We start from the raw sequence: 25991 nt of genomic DNA, 5'->3' as shown, positions 1-25991 counted from the left end.
AATGAAATATTTTTCATTCTATCTTATCCTCAGTGTTAGAATGGTCTGTTATGTATTAGATGCTCCACAAAAATTTGTTCATGAATGACTGAATGAATATTCTGAAGATAACTTTTTTACCCTGGCCAAAAAAAAAAATCTAATCTTGTATAGTTATTAAGGAACCATTATGCCAAGACCAAATATGGTCCTACCTTGTCTGATATCAACTCTTTCCAAGATATGAGAAAAGCAAAGCATGATCTGTACTAGTTGAGATGACCATGTAAGGTTTCATAGCTGAGTCTCATTGCTTCAGCACTTCAAAACATGAAATAGAGACAAAGCAGCACAGGCAGGGAAAACTGGGAGAAGGAAACACCACGAGCACAGTATGATACCTGATGGAAGGCACACATGAGACATGAGAGATGGGGATAAACAGACAGGATAAAGAGTTTGGACTTTAAAATTTTTTGTTGTTGTTTTGTTTTTAAAAGTAAATAGTTTTAGAAAGGTCACTCCTGGAGACAGGATGAGCTATATAAATTGTGACCCCAGTGCAAAATGAAAATATGAGGTTCCTTGTTTAGAAACCATTAAGTGTTTCAAGAAATCACCATTAAAGCTTTAAACCAAACCCAAGGTTCTTCTAAGTGCAGGGTCTTGTGGACTACACAGGTCACATGCCTATGAAGCTAGCTGTGCTGACAGCAGTAATGCAGAGTGGGGAAGGCAAGGGAGTAGAAGCAAAGGATGTTGTGATAATAATCAAAGCAAGAAATGAAGGCTTGAGCTAAAGCAAAAGCAAAAGATGAAGACCTACATCTGCCCCTTAAGATAGCACCTTGAGTTAATCCAACAGACTGTGCATTTTCAAGTTTTAAAATAACTCTGTGGAAGGCTTCCAGAACCATCTTACTCCAATTTACTAATTAAGAGGAAGATCTAAGCTTAACATACTTTTGCTATTTTTGGCAGCCTTGGCTTTTCTTGGAGCAGAAAAGACACTATGTCCTCTAACCTGATACAAGATCAAACTTCCACTACATCTTTCAGGTCCCACCATGAAAACCTGGAAGATCAACAACCTCAGAGAAATTAATTTAAGATGTATCTGCATCTGAATGAAGACCTCATTACAACAGCAAACTGAAATAAAATAGTGTGTTATTTTTACCCAATAACAAAGGCCAGAAGGCAGGAAGCGACAGGAAAGAAGGACAATGGGGAAACTAGGGAGGAAGTGGGATGTCAGAAGATAGGGGTTCATTCCACCAAACTGGATCTTCACCTGCTTGTCAGTCAGTTTACTTGGAAGGGAAAGCAGTATCATTTTTAAATGTTAATGCCAAAATGGGATAAAATGATACCTTCTCCAATTTCCCAAGTAATACTAGAAAGAAAACCTGTGGACAGTCTTACACAGCTTTTGTATCCTTAGTACAGATACAGACTCATTAAAACCATTGCCATTAGTTAATTCCTACTCATAGCGACCCTATGTGATAGAAAAGAACAGCTCCATAGGGTTTCCAAGGCTGTAATCTTTACAGAAGGAGCTCTGATAGTGTAGTGGCTAAGGCACTTGACTGCTAACCAGAAGGCTGGCGGTTCAAATCCCCCAGCCACTCCTCGGAAGGAAGGTTGGGCAATCTACTTCCGTAGTGATACCGCCTTGGAAACCCAAGGAGGGGTCGCTATGGGTTGGGTCCGACTCGATGGCAAATAACAACAACAATCTTTACGGAAGCAGACTTCCAGATCTTTCTCTTGCAGAGCTGCTGATGGGTTAGAACCACCAACCTTTCAATTAGCAACCAAGTACTCACCACTGCACCACCAGGGCTCTGTACATATACACAAAACATACCCACACACAGAGGTAATTCATAAAACACCAGGAAAATTAAAAAAAATAAATTTAATAGACTTAGGGCATGTGAAGCAACCCAACAAGCTTTGCATTTTTTAAAGTTCACAACAACCTAAATACAAATCCATCTTATGTTTATGAGATTAAACATAACACCAATGATTAAGTCCACATATATATAAACTTTCTTCAGAAAAAGGAAGAGTACATTTCAGATTACAAAATGGTATGTATCACAAAATTAAATACACATACGTAAAGTTATGGATAAAGCATTGCCAATAGTATGTATATTAGAAGTCAATCAATGTTTCACATATTTTACAAAATATAAAATTTGTGGATATCCATATTAACAACCTTTTCCATTCAATAACTATTAAGTATAAATATTGAAATAGATAATATGATCTTGGTAACCCTGGGAAATATACAATTTCAATTCTAACCATATCAGATAATAAATTTTCAAAATTTAAGTTACTATTTGTATACTTATAGATTACTATATAAGTATATAAGATGCCCCACAAGAATTTGCTCATGAATGACTGAATGAACACTCTGAAGATAACTTTTTTACCCTGGCCAAAAAGAAAAAAAAAATCTGATCTTGTATCGTTATTAAGGAACTATTATGCCAAAACCAAATATGGTCCTACCTTGTCTGATATCAACTTTAGGTAAAATCCATCACTGGGAAAGAAATCTCTATGTTTCAAACCTCAACTCCTATTAACATTTAAGCAAAGGCAAGTGAAATCTTTTATCCTGTATGAATGTTTGCCTTATTTCTCTCATATTCTATTTTTTCAGTACTAACCCTGCAAATGCCAGCAGGACACTTATATAGATTATTATATAAGTATACAAATAGTAATCTTAAATTCTGAAAATTTATTATCTGATATGGTTAGAATTGAAATTGTATATTTCCCAGGGTTACAAAGATTTGTATATTTAATACTGAATTAAAAATTTAAGATAATACAGAATTTAAGACTACCTATGAAGTTGATCATCTCTCTAAAATTCATGCCTCTAGGATACTGAAAAGATATTTTTATTGGCTTCAATTCTTTCACATTAAAGTTGCCTGCATTCACATTAACAGACTGAAATAGATCATTATATTCAGGGCAGCAAATATGTCAAAAGACTGTCAACTGCTTTAGGGGGTGGGTGTTGGATACATATTGTAAATTATTTTAAAATTGGTTGAAAGGAAAATTCCTCTTTCTACATAACTAAGAAAGTCAATCAAGTGCATGGTATTTCTTTAGAAAAATCATAACAACACAACACAGATACTCAGGTAGCATTAAATCACTCTCTAGCCCTGCTAATTATTCAGGAAAGCCATCTCAAACATTCCAGAGAATGAATGACTTCCAAATACAAATAAATTCATAAATATCCTAAATGTGAAAGATTGGGGGGAGAGTATAGAATGGTACACTATTCAAAGGGGAAGGGAGAATATAGAGTATGATTGGTTTTAAATACTCTCTGAATCCAGTAAATATTCATTCAGCTGCTATTTAGTGAGCACTTACTATTTGACAGACCCTGTCCCAAGTGAAGGTTGTACATGGTGGCCAGATATGAGGTCTATCCCAGAGCTTAGAACCTAAACACTGGGATTTGGTACTAACCATGCAAAAGCTTTTCAACAGTGAATTTTACACTATGCCAGACAGAAAAATATTATTTATCACAATGAAGTTATATCAGCACTGAGATTGCCAATAAAGTTCCATGTAAATATATTACAAAGTAGGCATAGGTTACTGTTCACACAGTAATGAAGATATGTGATTGAACACTGAATCTGACAGCTAATTCACCTTTGACCATTGAGTTTATTCCTGAAAACACTACTCTGGAGTTACAGAAAGCCAACCAGATTTCCTCAGTCTCCTGACATAGGAGACAAAAATATCTGTTTTACCAAAAATGGAGATTAATCAGGTAAAATCCATCACTGGAAAAGAAATCTCTACATTTCAAACCTCAACTCCTATTAATAATTAAGCAAAGGCAAGTGAGATCTTTTATCATATATGAATGTTTGCCTTATTTCTCTCGTATTCTATTTTTTCAGTACGAACCCTGGAAATGCCAGCAGAAAGACACAAAGTCAACTGTGCTTTGTGACAGAGGCAAGGAAAATTACATGATTCATTTGTGTAATGACCCTCTCAGCACCCTTCAAGAGAGATTTGTTTTCACCCCTAGATCATTATTACCTCAATCCCAAAGTCACTCCAGTTACTCAGAACCACAGGTGAATATTCTCTCCTCAGAAACACATCACTTATTCAACCTAAGTTTTCTGGGCATCTGCTAGGTGCCAGTCTCTATATAAGTAACTACAGATACAAGTATAAGTACACTCTCCAAGGCTCACTAATGTGGAAGGGGTCCACACATCCATGAACAAATAATAATAAAACAACACAAGTGCTACAAGACAGGAGTGTACAAAGTGTCCCAGGGATACAGTGAAGGATGGATGCATGGAGATACAAACACTGCAATTACTAACCTTTATGCTAATTAATAATTTATATTAGAATAGATCTTTCCCAGGTAGGGCTCTCACAATCCGTTGAGTTGCAAGGAGATATCAAAATTAACTACATGGAAGTTGTCATGATAACTGAAGCTCTCTTACTGTGCTATTATGATCCAGGCATTCATTCAAAAATATTTAGAGTAATTACTCTGGGCCAGGAGCTCTGGTGGCATAGTGGCTAAGACACTTGCCTGCTAACCAGACGGCTGGCGGTTCAAACCCACCAGCCACTCCTTGGAAGGAAGGTTGGGCAATCTACTTCCGTAGTGATACTGCCTCGGAAACCCAAGGAGGGGTCGCTATGAGTCGGGGCCGACTCGACGGCAAAACAACAACAACAACAACTCTGGGCCAGGCTATGGCACATTTCTCTAAGTGTCAGGGAAATAACGAAGGGAGCACCAGGAACTATCCACTTCTGATGGCTTGGCCAGGCACCAAATAATTGACAACTCGGCCTATCCTAAACAGTTAAGTTTTAAGAAGCCTCTATCTTTCTCAGGTACAACCCAGAAATGAAAATAATGAAATTTAGTTTTATTGTTTTTCATCTACATAATATACCATTTACATGAAAGTCTGAAACAGACAAAAATAATATACATTATTGAGGGACAGACACATAAAGGGCAAAAGTGTACGATAAAGCAAGAGAACAAATACCAGAAGAAGAAAGATAGCGGTAGTGGTAGGGAGTTTTATAGAGAAAGAGCATATGGATGCTTTAAGGATACTGGTAATACCTGTGTCTTAGGTTGGGTAGTTACACACAATTGTTACCCTTTAAAATACACACACACACACACACACATACACACACTACATCTCTATCCTCTTTTTATTCTGATTGCCTATAAAGTGGGCCAAATTAGATAAAGAGTACAGAGCTAGACAGATGTCCACAAAATAGCAAATTCCCACAATGCCTGGCAAAGCCTTCAGAAACTGGTAACTAAAGTTCTTTTCGTTGTTCAAGCTAGAAATGCTGAAAGTGAAAGATCCCTATACAAGAGTTTGACTCCCTCAGAAGGCTGTCCCACCCTAGATGTATCAGACTTTATACAAGGGACAAAGAAGAGAAACTATTACTACCATTTAATACACACACACACACACACACATACACACACACAAAGAGACATGGTGAAACACGAAATGTAGCTTTGTGATTCTACAAACTTGTCTTCCCACTTGTAAGAATATTTTGGCCTTGACGTAGTTACTTGAAGAAAACTTTCATTCTATAAACTGTTTATCTTTGGTATCAAACTGATGAATCTCTTCTAGTATGAAAACACTTTTTAAAAATATTGGTTATAAAATAAATGTCAAACTCCTTTAGAAGCAGAAATCATGGGAAAAATACCTAAATTTAAGGTATTTTGGCACTTAGCTCAAATGACTCATTTCAGATACTCAGTATCCACCCTTCATTGGTCTTGCTCAAAGCCAAGTTGTTTGTTTTTTTCTTTCTCACCAAAAAGACATGGCCGTAACTCCTTGACACCTTGTGGAAGCTATGAAGAAAATCCTGGATCTACTGTAATGGTCACACACACTTCAGAGACAGGCTGCCTGAGTTCAAATCCTGCCTCTGCCACCTAAAGGCTATAAGACTTTGGTCAAATTATGTGTTTGTACCTCACTCAAGTTTGTGCCTCAGCTTACTTAGCTATGCAGTGTGAATAATATCACCTAGGGTTGTTTTAAAAGTTGCATGTAATCACTATGTGTAAAAGATTTGGAAAAATGTCTCTTTGCAAAATTGGTACAAGAACACAAAGATAATAATATATGTATTTGCTCCCATATGCCAGATGCTGTTCTGTTGTTGTTGTTGTTGTTATGTGCTGTGGAGTCGGTCGAGTCATAGCGACCCCTCCTTGGGTTTCCGAGGAAGTAGGATTGCCCAACCTTCCTTCCGAGGAGTGGCTGGTGGGTTTGAACCGCCAGCCTTCTGGTTAGCAGGCAAGTGCTTTAGCCACTATGCTACCAGAGATGCTATTCTAAGCTTACACAAATGGATTCATTTAATCCTGGTGATGTAGTGCCTAAGGCATTTGACTGCTAACCAGAAGGCTGGCAGTTCAAACCCACTCCTCAGAAGGAAGACTGGGCGATTGACTTCCATAGGGATACTACCTTGGAAACCCAAGGAGGTTTGCTATCAATGGGAATTGACTCAGTGGCAGTGAGTTTAGTTTTTGTGCTTTGGTTTTTTTATTTTTATTGTGATTTTGGGGAAAGTTTACAAAGCAAATTCATTTTCCATATAGCAGCTCACATACACTTTGTTTCATGGAATTGACTGCAATTTCCCAAAATGCAACAGCTCCCCTCCCATTTCCTCCCCATAGTTACATCTTCCCTGTATTCTTCCCTACCACGCACTCCTGACCCCTGAGCTGTCTCCCTATGCATACACAGCCTTTCTATTCTCCTGTGATTGATCTCTCCAAGGAGTGTATCTACCTAATGTAAATGTTCAGCTCATATGCCTGTCTTTTGTTTGGCTGGAAGCCACAGGTGTGGGTTTAATTCCAGACCTGAAGGGCAACTAGGGGCCATAGTCTCAGGGACTTCACCAGACTCTATCAGACCAGCAAACCTGCCCCCCCCTTTTTTAAAAAATTATTTTGAGTTTTGTTCCACATCCTTCTCCCATTCTATCCAGGATCTCCAAGTGGTTGACACTGGTATCTGGGTACCATTTAGTTCTTCTGGTCTCATAGTCACATAGGCTGAGGATCACATGGTGTACCAGTTTCTTGGACTAATTGTTTCCATGTGTCTTTGGCATTCTTCATTCTTCTTTGCTCTGGACAAGGAGAGACCCATTGTTGCATCTAGATGGCTGCTTGTAAGTTTTGTTTTTTTTTTAATGCATTTTATTGAAATATAATTTATGTACAGTGAAGTACACAAAACTAAAGTGACATGGGTCAATGCATTTTTTTTTTTTTTTTTGCAGTGTTCCCTCCCCTTTCCTCCCACCCCCGGCAACCAACAAAGAAAGTTTCCCTCCATATATAAACCTTTCCTTGACCCTCCACAATAACGAACTAATCCTACACTTGTCTTTCTGTCATTGACTTATGTCACTCAGCATAATGTCCTCCAAGTTCATCTATATTATGCCGTGTTTTGCAGACTCTACATTATTCCTTAGCACTACGTAGCATTCCATTATGTGTATGTACCATAGTTTGGTCATCCACTCTTCCACTATATATCTTAGAAATAAGCCCCTTAACAGATATGTAATTATTGGTAAATATGAATTAGTTGCTGTCATTTTTCTTAAGTGCTTTTTTGTGGTGTTGATTTCTTTGTTCCATATAATTTTCTATGCTGAGCTTATTTTGTTTATGAATCATATTATCACTTCCTTCATTGCTATTGTTTTAGTATTTGCTGAATATTTAAGCTGGTCCTCTTTTCTGATGTGAAGGTTTATCATTTTTCTTTGAGGTTACCCTGTGATTTATAGTTTTCTTCCAAGTTTAGAACAGTCCATTCTATCTTGTAGTTGTCTTGACTTCCCTACCACTTAGAAGTTCTGTAACAACACAGTTTTTTCCCTCTTTTTGGTTTGTAGTTGTCCTCATTAGTCAACTGATGTCTCTGATTCCCTGTTTACAATCTTGTAGGCTTATTTACTTTGGATACTTCCATAGCTGGGTTGGTTTCTGGGTTATATCATCATGTGTGTTAATGATCAGCTGTTGTTGGCTGTTGTTGCTTTTCTGTCCAAAGGGCTCCTGTTAGCATCTCTTGTAAGGTTGGTCTGCTTTTAACAAATTCCCTTAGTTTCTGCTTATCTGGAAATCTCCTAATTTCACCATCATATTTGAGGGACAATTTTGCCAGGTATATAATTCTTGGTTGAAAATTTTTCTCTTTCAGGGTTTTATATATACCATCCCATTGCCTTCTCACTTGCATGGTTTCTGCTGAGAAATCAGAGCTTATTCTTACTGGCTGTCCTTTGTAGGTAACTTTTTGTTTTTCCTGTGCTGCTCTCATGATTCTTTCTTTGTCTTTGGTTTTGGTAAGTTTGATGATGATTTATCTTGGTGATTTTCTTTTGGAATCTACTCTGTTTGGGGTTTGTTGGGCATCCTGAATGGATATATTCTCATCTTTCATTATACCAGGAAAATTATCTTCCAACAAATCTTCGACAATTTTCTCCTGGGTTTTATTTGTCTCTTCCTGTTCTGGAATTCGGATTACACATAGGTTATTCCTTTTGATGGTATCCCACAGGAACCTTAGGCTTTCTTCCTTTTGTTTTGATCTATTTTCTGATTTCTCTCTTTCCATAGAAGTGTTCAGGTATTTGCCTTCAATCTCCCTAATTCTCTCTTCCATTGATTCAATTCTGTTCCTTTGCCCTTTCAATGTCTTATCTATTTCTGAAAATTTAGTATTAATCTTTTGGATTTCTGTGTGTAGATTTTATATCATTTCTAATTTTTCATTTATTTTGTCATTTTGTTCTTGTATTGTCTTTTGAAATTGTTCTAGGGTTTTCTCTGTGTTTTCCTTGATCTGTCTCTCAATTCATTGAAAATACCTAAATATAACTCTTTTGAATTCCTTATCAGGGAGTTCCAATGCTGTGTCTTCCTCAGGGATGTGTTTTGGGTCTGTACCCTGATCCCTTGTTTCTCCTGCTTTCCCTTGCTTCTTTGTGTGGACTGTGATGCTCTGTTGTCTCAGAGGCATTGTGACATTTTTTGTGTTTTTATTTAATTGGTGATTGTATGGTGGAGTGACTTGTCCATGATTTTCATTTTCTTTGTATGTTATCTACACAAGCAGGGTACTGTGCTCCTCTATTCGCTAGTTGACAGAAATTATACACTCACCACTGACCTTGGAAAACAGCCTATTCTTACGTCCCTGGAATCTGAATGAGAATGCTATCACTTTAAAATCCAAAATGTTTACCACTTGTGAAGATTCAAAATGGCTGCACCCTCAGTCACTTTAAATATCCAAAGTGGCCACCACCTGTAAACATTCAAAATGGCTGCACCCTCGGTCACTTTATATATCCAAAATGGCTGCTGCTTGTAAACTTTCAAAATGGCTGCACCCTCGGTCACTTTAAATATTCAAAATGGCTGCCAGGTGTGAACAATCAAAATGGCTGTGCCCTCCAGACAGCAGTAAGTCAACAACTCAGGTTGTCTCCCCGCTTGCTGTTTCCTTTTCCTAGTCAAAGGCCATCAGCACAGTTGTCCCTGCAGCCCTTGGTGACCAAGGCTGATCTTTAGGTCAATTCTCAGGTCCCAATACTACTTGGAAATATTCAGGCTGTTGGTCCCATCAGAGTAGCTGACAGTCTGCAGCTCCGACCATGTCTGTACTCACTGTTTTCATTCAGGTTTTTCCACTATTTGGTGCCTAATCCACTTCTATAGAGTTCCTTTCAAAGTTCAGAGCTCCAGGATTATATTCTGTATCTCTGTCAATTGGTTTTTCTTCTCTTTGTTGAAGAGGGTCTATGTTGCTTGTCTGCCTATTTATTCCTCCATCTTACTTGAAGTCCAGTTTTTAGTTTTTTTAATAACCTATGAAGTCAATGCTACTATTTTGCCCATTATATAGACAAGGAAACTGAAGCATAGAGTTATTTGCCCAAAGTCACTTAGTTAGGAAGTGGCAGAGCCAGGACTCAAACTCAAGCAGGTGAGTTCCAAATCCATTTTCTTAACCATTGGATGCACTGTCTGTGAATGTTTGTGAGCACTACCTTGAAGAGAAGCACTTTAAGTGTCTGTGGACATTCTCCTGGAATGGTGATGCAAGCCCCTGTATAAAAGGTACAGGAACATAGTAAGAATTTATTTTTTCTGTGAACTTGTGGCAGGAGTTGCCACAGGCAGTATTACTAGTATATAATATGCCCTGTGGGGAAATATCTGATCCTGCTCTATGTAACCACCTCCCTTCCATTAAGCACTGTATCTCCATCTAAATAAATGCAGAACTTAGAGCCAATGTTTCTGTACCCTACCTCTGAATCAAACCATAAGTATCCTGAAATCCTACTAGTCCACCCCCTCACATCTCTGCAAGACTCTTCCCCTCTTCTCTGCTCTATCCTCCATAATACTGCCAGACAGATCTACCAAAATCATAAGCTGGCACAAGTTATTTCCTCCTCCAACATCAACAGTGCCTTCCCCTGTCCTACAGGCTGACATGGAAACTCCTTAGGGTGACATTCAAAGTCTCTCTGATCTACTGCCAAAACCTTACCACATATTACAGTCCCTTGGTAGCCCAACCTCTGACCTCTTCCCTGTGCCTGGCACAGAGTCAAGTGAGACTGTGGCCCCTTCCCTCAAACCATATATAGACCCATGAAAAAAGACAAGAGAGAGACAGTGCTATGATGAAGATGTGCCCAGGGCAGGAACAGAGGTAGCCACCTCAATTTGGCCTTAGGCACAAAGAGAGCATCCCACCCTGGAGCTCTGGTTTTGAAGGCTAGTAGAATTTAGCTGGAAGGATCACCATTCAAGTACTCTGCACACCAGTCACCTCATAGCCATGCCTTTTCTCACTTTACATACATCAACTTTGTTTCCCAGCTGCCCATTCTCCACTTTATTCTCCAGGGCCCAGACTGAAAGCTACTCTGAGAAGCTTTCCCTCATCATTTCCTCTTCTCTTACTTTCAGGATAGTAATTTTCTATTTCATAGCACTGGAGCTGAAGCTAGCCCATACAGTGCCTCTGCACGGATTAGAAAAGGCATCCCCTTTGGTGGCGTAGTGCCTAAGGCATTTGACTGCTAACAAGAAGGGTGGCGGTTCAAACCCACCAGCCACTCCTCAGAAGGAAGATTGGGCAATCTACTTCCATAGTGATACTGCCTCGGAAACCCAAGGAGAGGTCACTAAGAGTCGGATCTGACACAACAGAAGTGAGTTTGGTTATTTGATTTTGGCACCCTGGTAGCACAGTAGTTAAGGGCTGGGCTACTAATCGTAGGTTGGCAGTTTGAGCCCACCAGCCGCTCTACAGGAAAAAGATGTGACAGTCTGGTTCCATCAAGGTGACAGTCTTGGCAACCCTATGGGACAGTTCTACTCTGCCCTATAGGGGCAGCATGGATCAGGATTGACTTGAAGGCAATGGGTTTGGTTGTCTGATTTGTTTCAGGGGTCTGTCTTGGTTCTCTAGCACTGCTATAACAGAAATACCACAAGCAGATAACTTTAACAAATGGGCATTTATTCTCTTACAGTTTAGGAGGCTAGAAGTCCAAATTTAGAGTGCCAGCTCTAGGGGCTGGGTGAAGGCCTATCGACCTTAGCTTCAGCTCTGCCTCTTATTCCGGGCCCACTGGAGCTGGAGGCTTTTGCTACTCAGGCAGTTGCTGGCTGCTGAGGATGACAAACCCATGGTTGGCAGGTAAAATGGCACAGTCCCAAGATAAGCAGGCAACACAGCAGACCACTGGCTAAAGTCCAGTAATTGAAAATGAAGTCTCAGCCACATGCAGGATCCAAATATGCCAAAAGCTAAAGACCTTTCTCTATGCATCTCCTTAAATACTGGAAGCAAGCCACACCCCAAAAAGCAACTATTCAGCTGCTCACAGAACATTCTATCATGGAAGTGACTACAATCTCATCATGGGGAATAACTATATCCAGCTGCCCACCCACTCAAAATCATGGCCCAGCCAAGCTGACACAAAATCTCAACCACCACAAGGGCAGGTACAGCCCTGCAGGCACTCAGCTTAGTGAGCACACTATACCTATGCACACATTTCCAGAAAATACAATTCTTTCAGGCAAACTCAGGTCCATGCCAAGAAATACAGCGCAGAGGGCAGAACCAACACTGCAAGCCTCACACACATCCCTCTAGTTCAGTGGCCCCATGCAGGTCATGATCTATATAGTCATATGCAGGAGTCTTGTACATTTCACTCTTCTGTGTTGAACTGGGGTTGTTTATAAATTCTCCATACCAGAATATAAGCCCCTTGAGATTAGGGACTATTTTATTTTAAAAATCAACAAGAGCCACTCCATTTGAAATAAAGTACTGTCATATCTTTATACTCAGCATTCTCCCACACCAGGGTCCTACAAATTATTAGATGAGTTTTCCCCTCATTATACCATTTACCATATCTTATATCTACTGTATTGTTCAACAATTGATAGTTACAATCATGACTTCAAGGCAATTAAAACTCAGAAAAACCTTATCAATCACACAAAAGAATTATGCACAGTAATGTCTTCTTTAAATGTTATCTTACAATTTCATTCTTTTGTAAGCCTTTGAATAATCGAGTAAAGTGTATTACTGAATTAAACAAAACATTCTGTCACCCAATGATTCTATGTAAATGGAAATTTAGTACATTTTGTGAATGATTCTCACATCTATTGTTTCAATCTACACAAGCAAGTTGTATTTGGATCCCAAGCCTGACCTCCTAACAAGAAAGGATCTGTTCCTACAAGTGGATGCTTGCTACTCCTAAGCTATCTGACATTCTTAAACACCCACAAAATGTACATGAGTCAATTGAAAGATTTCTGAGATTAAGTTTCCACATTACTCTAACAGAAAACACAGAAAAGTTCAGCATCAAGCAAATAACTTATTTGCAAACTAACTGGTAGATATGTGAAAGTCACCCAAGTGAGAAGTTATACTAGGCCATACCACCAAAGTTCAGCTACTTCTCTTTGGGCTATCTCTTACTTTGGGCATTTGAGTGACACAGATAAGCCTTACCTTAAAGATTTCCTGATACATCACAACCCAGCAGGGATTTGTAAGCTATTTCTAAACAAAGTGACAAAGATAGTTTTATAACTTATTTAATATAAAAGTAATACAAAACTTTGAAACTATAAAGTAAGACCTTAATCCTATTCACTACCTGTTTCTTTGAACATCATCAGACTAAGATCCCACTGGGATCAAGTCATGGACCACACGGTTTCTTGAGAGAACTGTGACCTCAAACAGAATAAACCTTTCTTCAAAATCTTTCCTTTTCCATTTGGTCTCAGGCTAAAATATTTAGCTCCTAATGGGGGAAACTATCATTCGTGTTTAACTAAAGGAAATTGGAATTCACATGATTGCAATCTGTGACTGTGTAATCAACTATCCTCTAGGTCAAAAGAAGGTTAATCATAAAAAGGAAAAATTGTCTTTGAACTCAAGATTTGAACTCAAGCTTATGTCAAGTACAAAAGTGTAACCTCTTTATCACCAGTTGTGAATATAAAAATGAAAGGAATTCTTAATATGATTTATTTCCTGATACAAGTATTTAATGAAAGGACAATATTCTTTTCAAAATATTGGGATGACTTCATAATGAGGCAAGGAGTGAGTCTGATACAGAGAATTACTACATGGCTGGGAATCAGGAGTCTTGGCTCTTAGTTCTGCTTCCAACTTATCACCCACAGGTCTGAACACATCACTGTATTTCATTTCTTGTGGCTTCAAGTTGTCTCTTCTGCATAAGGGAGCTGAACCCTTCTACCTCAGTTACCTCTGTGTGCTTCAAACCACACTGACTTCCCTTCAGCCACTGAGTATTTTCTACCTCTCAGGGAAGGAGGGCTTTAGAGACTAAGGAGTCTCTCCACTTTCATGGACAGCAAAGGCACTGACCATTATACCCAGAACCAAGGGAGCAGAACCAAGACCTGAATTGTCTGTCAGTGTTCTTTCTATATAATACCTTGACTTGAAGATACCCTGGCAATGAGATCCAATGCTTTATTCGGCCTCTTTGCTCTTTTCTGTCAAGCCACACTAGATATTTACATTCACTTAGTCTAATTTTGTCCCCTGGGTCCAGAAACGTGTTGGCAGTGGGTATGTTTCTGTAATAGCCAAGATAAAAATATGCATGAACAACAGCCATGACTTTAGGTAGGGGAGGGGCTAACATTACTGAGAAAGAAGGTGATTTAATTGCTAAGCACAAAGGATATCCAGCAGATTCTTTATTCCTAAGCTTTCTCAACTCACCAGCAGATCAGTTATCATGTGACTATTCATATTGATTCAATGAATAAAATAATACAGTAACCTCATTTTAAGACTTTAAATAAGTAATGAAAGGAAAAGATATTAGGAGTTCCACAAGCCAAAACATTTTTGGATGTCTTATGTCAGGGGTATTTTCACAGCCAAGGATAGAAACACATGCATTTATAAACACACCATGAACATCTGGCATGGTACCACATGCTGCCTTAAATAAGCAGCAGAGGAAAAAGAGCAGGGTGGGATGCAGGTGACAGAAGTTGGCAAGGGAAAAAGACAAGTTACTTGAAAGATTTGCCAAAATCATAGATAAACTTTAGACTCAGAGAGTTAACCATCTTCTCAAGCTCACATTCTGCAAGTTGACCTTAGTATCCACCACACCAAGTACTTTCAGTACTAAGGAGTTAGATTACACTTCAAATCTCATGGGGTCCCTAGATTTTCTCACTCTGCAAACACCACAGACAAGTCACCAATATAATCTGATTATGGCCAAATTACTAGCCCCAGTCAGAGGACAGGGAGGAATTTCACTTTCAGAACAATGTAAGAATTCCTCCCAACTGCAGAAGGCCCAGGGTGTGAATTTGGCTGTGCCATGCACCTTGTTGGCTGCCTCACTGTGCAGGAGCTTGGCTGCAGACCAGCACAAGAGAAGCTGCTCTTCTCCTCCAGTGCCATCTGCTCAAACAGGATGGATTGTTATTGCTGTCCATGGGGGATTCTTCTCTGTCGTAACTTTCTGGCAATGCTCTGGTGGAGAACAGCAGCAAGAACACCAAAAATGTGTCCTGCTCATCAGCCTCCCAGGACAGACCTGCAAACAAAGGGGAAGGGGAGGAGGGAGAGAGCAGCCATGGACACTTTCTTATGCAGGGTCTTCTCGACTCCCTGTTAGTGCCATTGAGTCCTTCTGAGCTCATAATAACCCATGTGACAAAGCAATACTGCCTCATAGGGTTTTTCAGGCTGTTATCTTTACAGGACCAAACTGCCAGGTCCTTCTCCCGTGAGACCACAGGGTGGGCTTGAACTGCCAACATCTCAGTTAGCAGCCGAGCATTTAACCATCTGTTGCACCACTGGGGCTTCTTTCTCTGCTCCTGTTGGTATTGTTGTATGCCAATAAGTTGAATCCCACTCAGAGAGACCCTATAGGATGGAGGAGAACAGCCCCACAGGGTTTTCTAGGCTGTTATCTTTACAAACAGAGTGCCAGGTCTTTTCTCCCACAGTCATTATGCCACCAAGGAGCTTTGTAAGGTCAACTGATGAGCCAACATGCATTTATCCTTCAATACATAGAGAAAACAACAGCAATATTAACACCAGAAGTAACATTTGTTAAATGTGTATTGAGTGCTGGACCAGTGGGTGTCAAACTGCAATTGAGACCACTATTTTGTTTTTATGAAATTGAAAAATGTTTTGTATGCCAAAAATACTGTAAACTGTAAGATGTATATCAGTTTTATGTGTTGTATGTATGTAAGTAATTGCAAGATTAAAATGAAGTTTTTACCATGGATCACAATTAAAAAAAAAAAATTAAACATTGGGCCAAACCTTACTGCAAGCTCTTAGATGCATTATCTCATTTAATTCCAATAACAACTCTATGAAGAATACCATTATTATTCATATTTTGTAGTTAAGGATATTGAGATACAAACTGGTTGAGTAACTTGCCCTGCAGACTTCCCAGACTATCTGATCCTAGAGTCTATGCTCTTGGCACATGCCCTTTGCTGCCTTACCAGACACAGCCTCTACTTCCTCAGCAATTAGCCATTTCCTCCTAGCTCCTGCCTCACTGTCATTTTTTGTTCAACCGTCTACTTCTCTCTCCTTCTGGTCTGAGAACACCTCAATGGCAGGTCTTGTTCAGCTGGGTGACTTAAGCAAATCTTCATCGAGTAAGGATTCAACCAACAGTTTTTAAACTGAATAGATGAATGAAGAACTGGTAAAGAAAAAGAAAGAGAAGTAAAAACGATATGGCAAGAAAATATAAACAAACCTTGATGCTTCCCTAACCTAGATAAAGGAAAATTAAATCCCTACAACATATCCTCTCTTTATTAGACAGATATGGTGGAAATGTAGAAACTTTATAAATTTTATCAAATTAAAAGAAAAATATATTAAAGTTTCAAAGCTTCTGCCTAAAGCTTTTTTTCTGGGTCCTTTTTCTTTTCCAGAAAAAGCAACTTAATGAGTTTTGGGTTCAGCAAAGTAGGACCAGGATTTGTTTTAGGGTTTGGGGATGAAGAGGTAAACGATTCTGGGTAAGAAAGCAACAGGAACTGGAGAATTAGAAGCTGGGAGATAGCCAAAGAGCAAAGTTCACAGGAGGGAAAAGAGCAAAAACACTGTAAGTTGTAACTCTAACCCAAGGGAGGCTCAGGTAGGGGCTAGAGGAATGTTTGAAAAATGGTTGGCAGGTTTTTAGGATAATGGTGTCTAATATGCACATCAAGATGCTGCTTGTACCAGACTTTAATCTCCATCATCCCAAAACCTTCAATGCAAGTTTGCCACAAGTAATCACCTTGTGTTAGTGGTCCTTTGGAGAAGAAAAGAATACGGGTATTGTCCAACATGGGTAAAGTCATGTAGAAAAGGGCAGCCTTTATAAGAAAAGAGCTGAAAAGTAGAAGTGAAGAATTCCAGATAGGGATGAAATCTGAGGAAGAGATGACCAGGGAAAGTGCTCAGACTAGAGGTAACATGGAGTGCTAGGCTTTCTGTGAAAAAGGGTAAGAGTCAAGTCTTTCCATTTCAATAGATACTGCTGGAAGACTTGAGGATACTAACACCAGTTTGGTAACAAAAATGGACCAGCCAAGTGCTAGAGATTATTACTCAATCACCCCTCCCCCAGTCTGAGAGCAAAATTGTTTCCCTAGAATTGTTACACCCACATCAGACACCAAGATGACTCAACATTAACGACCAAGACTTTTGGTTTGCAAATCTCTTTAAAACTCAGTTTAAGCTTCAAGATCACAGTAGAAGGTCCTGGACAAGAAGGGAGAAAAAAATGTAGAACAAAACTCAAAATCATAAAAAGGACCACACTTAATCATCTGCTAGAGACTGGCGGAATCTCTGAGACCAAAGTCCTTGGACATCCTTCAAGCCTGGAACTGAACCCACCCCCTGGGGATCAACTTTCAGCCAAACAGTAGACAAGTCTATAAAGTAAATAACACCTGAGAGGAACATACTCTTCAATATAATCAGCTATAGGAGACCTCTGGTGGTATAGTGCCTATGGCACTTGACTGCTAAGCAGAAGGCTGGTGGTTCAAACCCACCAGCCACTCCTCAGAAGGAAGGTTGGGCAATCTACTTTCGTAGTGATACCGCCTCGGCAACCCAAGGAGCGGTCACTATGAGTCGGGGCCGACTCGATGGCACATAACAACAATAGGAGACCAAAAGGCTAGCATTTGCCCACAAAAAGCAAAGCTCAGAAAGCAAGATGAGGCAGGAAAGTAGGATGAACGGAAACAGGAAACCCAGGGAGGAAGTGGGAAGAGTGAGGTTACATTGAGGGGGACTGCAACCAGTGTTATGAAACAAAATGTTATGAACAAATTGATACAAAATGTGCATAAACTGTTAAATGGAAAACTACTTCACAGTTTACAAAACTTTCATCCAAACTCTACAATAAAAAGAAAAAATGATAAAAACACCTTACTTAGAAAAACAGAAACAAAACTCAGTCCAAGCTGGCCAAGAAACGTAAATAGTGAGGAGGAAGAGATGAAAGCAATGGATTCTATCTTGCAACTTTGGAAATCTTACTTCAGTAATTTAAAGGTGAGCTGAGCTGATAAATGGGAAACATTAAGCTCTGTCCATCAAACCAAAGACTGCTTTCTAGGTAAGGCAATCTATTCCCACAGAGACCTCCATTCTCAGGTGAGTTCCCAGATATCTGAAACTGTCTCCTAATAAATCGACCTGTCTATAGTGTATCAGCCCCTTGATTTTAATCCCTAAGCTTTTTCTATACTCAAGTCTACATCTTCTTCTGATCCATGCTACTATTCCAGATAGCATATTCATGAAATTGAATTCTCCACCAGATATACTAGTTCTAGAGTCATTTTAACATTCTCCACCTGTCAAAATAAAGGAGGAAAATCAAGTAGGCTTATATACCATACTTTTACACAAATAACGTGCCTGTTCTATGTTTGTTTGCCAACTGTGCCCACTTCATCCCAAGTATTTTCATAAGTACACTATCCCTTTTTTTTTTTTTTTTTAACATGTTGCTGTAAAAACTTAGCACAGCATGCTTCCAAAAATACCTAATGGGGACTGTTGGCCAACACATGTAAAATATGTGCATTATTTGTGTGAAAATATGGTAGTTCAACAGCTGCCACAGCTGCTCTCTAAAAACTGATACAAAGAAGGTGACACACATTGTCTTGTGACAAGAATTACCCTGCCTTTAATGTGCTGGGCTGCTGACCCAAAGGTTGGAGATTTGAGTCTACCCAAAGATGACTTGAAAGAAAGGCCTGCCAATCTAGTTCAAAAAAAAAAAAACAGCCATTGGAAACTCTATGGAACATAGTTCTACTCTGACACACCATCAGAGTGTGATAGTTCTACTCAGCCATCACCACGAGTTGGAACTGACTTGGTGGCAACTAGTTGGTTGGTGAGTTGGTATTTTTTTAACACTAGCCACAAAATACCTGGTGGTGTAGTGGATAAAGCATTTGGCTGCTAATCAGAAGGTAGGTGGTTCAAACCCAACAACACGGCATGGAGGGAAGATGGGGCAGTCTACTTCTGTAAAGATTTAAGGTCTCAGAAACCCAATGGGGGTCGCTATTGTCGGAATCGACTCCATGGCACTGAGTTGGGTTTTTTTTGTTGTGGTTTAAAAATGATCAAACTTGTGTACAAAGCCATCTTAGCAAGACAAGGCAACAATGTCTTCAGCAACCAGCAAAATAAAATTATGCTTTAAAATCACTCCAGTTCTCAAGTACATAAATAGATTTCACTTATATTTAAAAACAAAATGATGAAATATTCGGGGACATTTATATCTAATCAAATCCAGTGATAACAGACAGCTATGGTGCCTATTACTCAGTGTATTCAGCTCTATGCTTTTTACATAAAGCATCAACAACATCCAACAACCTTTTAGAAACAATTATTACTACTACATTGGGCAGAAAGCAACATTGAAAGACCACTACAACATGACTGCCACCCTAACAGGGAGCTGCCTTGCCTGAAACTCTAAACAGAAAAGTGCTTTGGATTACATGTGCACTGTGTCAAGAATAAAACTGTAAAAAGTTGTGTAAAAAAAGTTTTTTGAAACTTTTTTTTGCTGCTCACTGGCTATTAACTGTGAAGTAGACTTTCAAAGTCTGATCACAATCTAGGTGTTAGAGCTACATGATTAAAGTCAAAAAAGAGCAAAACTAGAATTGTAGAAAGATTCTATTATCATAATTTAACTTCTAGAAACTTCCCACTCTCCAGTGAATTCCTGGCTGCTGTCACAGAGAACATTTCATGGTGCCTAATAGTAGTTCCAACTACAGCTCAGCCACCATCTGTGTCTGTCTTTCACAGTCCCAGCCATCAAGTAGAAGCAGTGTTTCAGTCTGTGTGGTTTGGCAAGGCTCCTCTTGACATCAGTGCACTCATTTTTGTTTTCTGCAGTTTGAGACCCAGCAGCATTTGAAACATGACATGCAAACCCTTTAACAGAAGACAAGGAAGAACTACATCCTCTAATACCCTAAAACTAATCTTGGGTACAAGATTTGAGTTAATACTCTGAGAGAACCTAACAGAAATATCTATCCTTAAAAAAAAAAAAAAAATCCTTCTATCATGCTCTTAAATAAAATTTATTTCCTCTATAAAGCCGACATGACAGCCATCAACTACTAACAATAAGCTCAGCATACTAGACCAGGACAAGGGTAAAGCAACTGAGACACTCACATTAGGCAAAAAATGTAAGAGGGTACCAAAACCAAAGGAACAAAAAACAGTAATTAAAATAATAATACTTTAGTGCAATATTTTTAAAATATCAAAATTAACGTAAAACATCTACAATGAAAAACTACTAAAATTTTAATAAAGACAGAATCCAACCCTGAATTTATACAATTTGCTTACTCATCTTATCCTAATCCTCAATTTTTCAGATCTGGTCTTTATTTAACATTTTGGGTTTGTTTGTTTGTTTAATTTTAGTGTATTAAGATATTATTTATCTTGATTACTGAATCCATTTGGCAACTCCTTAAATTTTTCATTCCAGGAGAGGGCCTCATTCTCCTCATTCTACTTTCAGTGCTGCCAACACCTATTGTTTAATACTCACATGGAAACTCTGTGAAGTAGTTACCACTACTCTCATTTATAAAGGAGATTGGCTCCCTTAACTCAAGGTCATAGAAAAAGGGTGGCCAAGTTAGATTCCAAACCAAGCTATCTGACTCCAGAGCCCACATTTTTAAAGACAGCCATACTCTCTCTCAGAGCTTTGTATCACCAAGAGATTTAGTATAAGCTGATATAGTCCTGGATTTTATAAAGTAACAGTATGTGAAAACAATCTAAATAAACTACAATTAAAGACAATTTAGAGAAATTTGGTCATGCATTGTTCATCACTGACCAATATCCTGCAATATTTATATTCTTAAAGTATGAATTCCACCATACTCCCAACATTTTACTAATATGTCTTACCACAGATTCTATATAGCGATGCTAACCCTCAGAAGGAGCCAGGGGAGATCTCTGTTCCCTGACTCAAAGGGCAAGGGTACAGGTCTGAGAAGCCAGTATCTACACTTAAGTTTTGATATATCCCTGGTTGTTGTTCATGGGTGCCATTAATTCAATTCCAACTCACAGTGATCTCATGTAACAGAGCAAACCTGCCCCTTAGGGTTTTCTTGCCTATAATCTTTACAGAAGCAACAATTTCAGGTCTTTCTTCCACAGAGCCACTGGGTGGGTTTGAACCACCAACTTTTCAGTCAGTAGTCAAGTATATACCTTCAAAGTAGCATAGGCTTTAAGAGTCTAATCTAGCTACACTGTGAAGCAAGTCTCAGGAAGACTTAATAATACAAATGACTATCTGCAGGGCATTGCTCAGAAATATTCCCCCAAATAATGTGTTCACTTAGAAAGAAAATAGAATTTGGAGAGCAAACCCACCTCAGGTACCCTGGTCCCACCTCACTTAGCCAATAGTAAGGGGTGGCCGTTGTCGTTTAAAAGGATCACAGTGAAGTTTATTCAGAAGCCAAGATGTAAATGAATCTAGAAACACTATCATGGGAAGAACGGTTGAAGGAATTAGGGCTATTTTTCTTGGTAAAAAAAAGGCAATTTAAGTTGGGGAACTGGTGCTTTGCAACTCCTTTCCATTATCTGAAGAGCTAGTGGGTTTAATTTGTGTGACACCAAAAGACTGAACTTGGACAAATGGATGAAAGTTTATGGATGACAATTTCAAGGAACTTGCTTTCATCTTGACACAAGGAAAGAAATCTAACAATCACACCTGTCCAGCAATGAAAGGTCCTGCCTCCAGAGCTGGCTGTCAGCTCCTACAGAACCAGCACAGAATGGCCGCTTGGACAAAATGACTTCTAAAATCCCTTCTAACTCTAAGACATTAAGAAATGGAACAAATAACTAAACTTAACACATTCATTGTTATGCATAGTGTTTAGTTCCTAAAAGCCCTAGAAAACTAAAACAAAACTCTGAGCTCAACAAAAGCACAGTTTCTTGCATTTCATCTTGCTCTAAGCTAGAGTCTTAGTTTTTACAAACTAAGCCACTTAAGTAACGGAAGTTAAAAATCAACCTGCTTTTTGGAAAAACTAAATTATGTCCTGAGACAGTATTCATAGTTACCAATAAAGAAGACGTACACTCATATATGCAATCAATATTTCATAGCTATTGTGGAAATTACATTGGCTATTCTTAACAAGATCAACTGATGTCACATAGATGAAAAATATAGAAGCAGTCAATCAGAAGTTAGGAAAACAAATCAAAGAAAAAGTTGAATCACATATACCAGCAACCCAGTACAACACAAGACTTTGAAAAAATGTATCCAACCAGACAAAAAAAGGTAAACTTAGAAAACTGCCCATCTTAATGGTAACACAATTTTAAAAAATCAATTATAGGTCCAGAAAGTCTTCCAAGAGAGGTATAGATGGTAATTTAATGCAGGAATTTTTGTTTGGACAAGGCTAGACACAATAGAAGTTCATGGGAAAAATTGGGAAAAATAAGAAGGCACCACAACCAACATGGGCTTTGAAAACAGTGAGTACCTGCAGAGTTTGCTGGGTGGTCCATGCCCTCACTCCCACCCCACATATGCCTAAATCCCACTGAACTGTGCCAGTGATTCCATTTCAACCACCATGTTCCCTGGGAAAATTTTTAATAAAATTGAAGCATTATGACTCCAGAGAGAAGTGAACAATACAGAGAAACCTCCTATTTGCCAGATATTTTAAATAGATGACATCATCAGACCTTCCCAACAGTCTTGTGACGTAGGCATTCTTACAAAAGAGGAAATGGAACTGAATTAACATTCTCAAAGTTTAAAAATCCAATAACAGTTTGAGTCAGAGGTTTGCTTAACTTTAAATTCCACAATATTTCTTCTATCTCATATAGTCTACTCCTGAATTCATTATTTCTATACCAAAACCCACTGGATACCTCCACCTGGAACTTTCCACAGATGCTTTAAACTCAATATATCCCAAACTCAAAAACTCACTATCTTCCTTAAACCTTGTCTTCCCTCCTTCTATAGGACTACCTTACCCCCAATCACTAAAGCTAAAACCTTCAAAGGGCTACAATCAGCTCTGTCCTGGCCCACCACTCCCATACACAGACAGCCATAGCAGGTACTACCTGATACATTACTATCTCTCAACTCCTCCTAATCCTCTTCTTTCCATTGGTTTTATACTATATCCAATCTCAACTGTTCTGACACTATCTTAGCTGTGCTCCAGTTTCTTTCCACTCTACTCTAAACTTTGCTGAGAAATGCAACTATGATCACGTCATTAAAGGGTTCTGAAGAAGTCATTGACAACCCCCCCCCCCCCCGCCGCCCCAACATTCCTACTTATGAACTCAGCCTGGAACTACATATAACCCAGGGGACCTTTCCAGCTTCCTCGCATATAGTTCCTCAAACTCCAGGTTTCAATCAAAATACCTTTAATTTTAATCACCAAGATTCAGACAAGATCCTTCCATCAAAAATACCCTGTTTCCACCTGTGAGGACCTTACCCACTCTCCAGGCTCAGTCCCAATGCCATCTCTCCTATAAGTCTCTCATTTACTCTTTCTTATAGAAGTGAAACAACTATTAAGTACTAACCCTACATTAGACAAAGGAGCTCTGGTGTTGTAATGGTTAAGGCATTTGGCTGCTAATCAAAAGGTCAGTGGTTTGAACCCATCAGCCACTCTTCAGAAGAAAGATCAGTTAGTCTACTTCTTTAAAGATTTACAGCCTTGGACACCCAAAAGGGGTCACCATGAGTCAGACTCAACTTGATGGCAGTGAGTTTGGCTTAGTTTGTACATTAGACAAGGCCCTAGGTGGCACAAAATGTTTGTGCTTGACTACCAACCAAAAGGTTCTCAGTTCGAACCTATTCATTAGTACCCTGGAAGAAAGGCCTGGTGTTCTACATCTGTTAAGATTACAGCCAAGAAAGCCCAACAGAGCAGTTCCACTCTGTGATACAACTCAACGGCAAGTGGTATGTTAAGACACCAGAGATACAGAAATGAACTCAATAAATATTTATACAAGTAAATTCTCCTCCTACTGTTCTTTCACAATTTTTTTTCATTCCTTTTAATAGAACTCAGTATAATCTGAGTGCTAAAATAATACACTGGGAACATCCTTATGAATTCCTTGAAGGTAGAGACCATTTCTTATTCCTATGAAGATGTTACTAGTATCCAGTGATTCAACAAGTACTTACTGAAGTTTAAAATCTGCCCACTTGTCTGTTGCTGTTGTAAGAGTTTCTTACCTGTTCTCTCTTGTTTTACTTTAGCACCCTCCAATCCATCTTCCAAAAAGTCTAAATAACCTATTCAAAATGTGAGTCAGATGTCAGTCCCATGTTTAAAACCAATGGCCTCATCTTAATTAGGCAATGGTGTTTTAGATACCAAAAGTACAATGGTACTTGTACCAAAAGTACCAATGACAAAAGAAAAAGTAGACAAACTGGATTTCATCAACATTTAAAACTTCTGTGGATCAAAAGACATCATGAAGGAAGTGAAAAGATAACATAAGGAGAGAAAACATGAGAAAACTGTATATTTGATAAGGGACTTGTACCCAAAACACATGGAGAACTCTTACAACTCAACAATGGAAAGACAAACAACCCAGTTTTTCAGATGAGCAAAGGATGTGAATAGACATTTCTCCAAAGAAGTTATACAACCAATAAGCACTTGAAAAGATGCTTAACATCATTTGTCAATAGGAAAATGCAAATCAAAAATAAAATAAGATACCACTTCACTCCACCAGTGTGGGTATCTCACCATAGTAAATGCAGGCATATAACGTTTGTCAAATTACTAATGAAATTACAGCAAATTCAGACATTATTCTAGCACTATACCATTGGGAAGGAGTTCTGGTGGTGTAGTACCTAAGGCATTTGACTGCTAACCAGAAGGCTGGCAGTTCAAACTCACCAGCCACTCCTCGGAAGGAAGGTTGGGCAGTCTACTTCCATAGTAATGATACTGCCTTGGAAACCCAAGGAGGGGTCGCTATGAGTCAGATCCAACTTGACGGCACTGAGTTTGTTTTTTTTTAGTATACCACTGAAATCCAAAGGAATTTCTACCTCCTTAAAATTACAGGCCTATTATTTCAGAACTTATTTTTATCTTTTCTGGGCATGGAAGAGTGTGTCCTTTTTTTTTTGCAGTGTTCCCTCCCCTTCCTTCCCACCCCTGGTAACCAAAAAAGAAAGTTTCCTTCCATATAGAAACCTTTCCTTGACTTTTTATAATAATAAACTAATACAATATTTGTCCTTCTGTGATTAACTTATTTCACTCAGTATAATGTCCTTCAAGTTCATCCTATGTGTGTTTTATTGACTATGCAAAGGCATTTGACTGTGTGGATCATAAAATTAAGGGTAATGTTGAGAAAAATGGGAATTCCAGAACACTTAATTGTACTCATGAGGAGCCTGTGCATAGACCAAGAGGTAGTTGTTCAAACAGAACAAAGGAATATTGCATTTGGTTTAAAATCAGAAGTGTGTAGCCAAAACTTGGAAACAACCTAGATGTCCAACAACTGAGGAATGGATAACCAAACTTTGGTACATTCACACAATGGAATACTATGCAACGC

At 38.8% G+C, this 25991-nt stretch overlaps 1 protein-coding gene across 1 annotated transcript in view; it reads right to left on the bottom strand.

Moving 5' to 3' along the window:
• Positions 1–25991, bottom strand: part of AK4 (adenylate kinase 4) — a 132399-nt gene that overhangs the window by 73307 nt on the left and 33101 nt on the right. The window lies entirely within an intron of this gene.

Source organism: Orycteropus afer, unplaced genomic scaffold (assembly GCF_000298275.1).
Source record: "Orycteropus afer afer isolate SDZICR_OR568_19922 unplaced genomic scaffold, OryAfe1.0 scaffold00016, whole genome shotgun sequence".
Taxonomy (NCBI): Eukaryota; Metazoa; Chordata; class Mammalia; order Tubulidentata; family Orycteropodidae; genus Orycteropus; species Orycteropus afer.
Note: the sequence above shows the minus strand (reverse complement) of the source record. Positions and strands in the feature narration are given on the sequence as shown.